The sequence below is a fragment of the Mirounga angustirostris genome, unplaced genomic scaffold (genome assembly GCF_029215605.1).
Source record: "Mirounga angustirostris isolate CCGP_5_RB_7025 unplaced genomic scaffold, mMirAng1.0.hap1 SCAF_3, whole genome shotgun sequence".
NCBI classification, from domain to species: Eukaryota; Metazoa; Chordata; class Mammalia; order Carnivora; family Phocidae; genus Mirounga; species Mirounga angustirostris.
In genome coordinates, this window is record NW_026991711.1 from 189,388,317 (window position 1) to 189,389,748 (window position 1,432).

Here is a 1,432-nt window from a genome sequence, read left to right on the forward strand (position 1 = left end):
TATTCTCACAGGGCCATGACTGCCCTCCCCATCCCTGAATTTTCAATAGTTGAGTATGACTTAAAGGGATCTGCTGGGTCAGCGCATATGATGGAGAGGAGCAGAACAGAGCGGGAGGGAGGGAGGGAAGGAAGGTACTAAATGAAAACAAGGTGTCCCCCTGCCCATCACCAAGAGAGGGGAGAGCCTATGGGAGCTGCATAACTCGGCCCTGCTGGCCAAGGCGTTATTCCAGCCACCTGGTGAAGAATTATACTCGCTGCTACAAAGAATATACACATCTGAAATTCTATTAAATGTTGTTAGCTTGCAGAAAGTTTGAACCAATTAAAACCACTCACACCAAAACAGAATACTATCTAAAAAAAAAAAAAAATCATTGGGATTGTCAGGTAGGATAATCTTTACCTGTTCCTGCTTTTAGAGGGCAGATTGGAACATGATGATTGAAGTTTGCATGATTTGTGATTAGCATCTCTGCATAATCAGGACTTATGGCACCCTGATTTGATTGCTCTTATTTGATTCTTTCTGGAAAAAAAAATCATTGGTTCCTCTGACAGGTACTCCTTTCATGTTTGCTCGTTCTGTTCAATTCTTTTTCCAAAGTGTGTATTTATATCCTTTGCCCACTTTTCTCTTGTCTCTTAATTATTGATTTGTAAAGGCTTTTTATATAAGAAGGACATTGACTTTTGCCAATTTTGTTATAAATAACTTATCATAGGTCTTTCAACCATTTTGGTCATATAGAAATCATTTTTATTATTATTTAGCTGTTTATGTCTTCATATACATCCATTATTTTCCTTTAAAGGTTTCTGGCTTGGGAGTTACAGTTAGAAAATCATCTTCATTTTAAAATTACAGAATTATTCACTAAAATTTTCTCCCAATAGGGGTGTCTGGCTGGCTCAGTCCATGGAGTGTGTGACTCTTGATCTCCAGGTTGTGAGTTCAAGTCTCATGTTGGGTGTAGAGATTATTTAAAAATAAAATCTTTAAAAATAAATAAATAAAATAAAAATTTCTCCCAATAGCTTCATGGTTTCATTTTTTTAAAAAATATGTATATTTAAATCTTTACTGTCTGTGGGCATAAGATACAAGTTCAGGTTTTAACCTTTTATCCCCCCTCAAATGATTTGTTAGTTTTCCTAACAAGCTGTACTGGATTTCTTTCTCATTCTCTTATCGCTTTAAATTCATGTGGACGTTTGGAACTATTCGTGGACTTTCAATCTCTTTGTTCTGGTGTCAATTATACTGTAACTCTACAATTTTAGAGATTATTAGGGTATGTCCCAATCATTCCTTTTCTGTTTTCAAAATTTGACTATTCTCATATGTTTTCTTCCAACTGAATTTTATTTTTTTAAAGATATTATTTATTTATTTGAGAGAGTGAGCAAGCGAGAGAGCACGAACAGGG

The 1,432-nt window shown here is 35.5% G+C and overlaps 1 non-coding gene across 1 annotated transcript; it reads left to right on the plus strand.

Annotated features, from left to right (window-relative positions):
- Positions 1-385: 385 nt before the first annotated feature.
- LOC123840078 (U8 small nucleolar RNA) lies at positions 386-526 on the plus strand. The gene has a single exon (XR_006789891.1). It is a non-coding gene; the product is annotated as a U8 small nucleolar RNA (small nucleolar RNA).
- Positions 527-1,432: the final 906 nt, after the last annotated feature.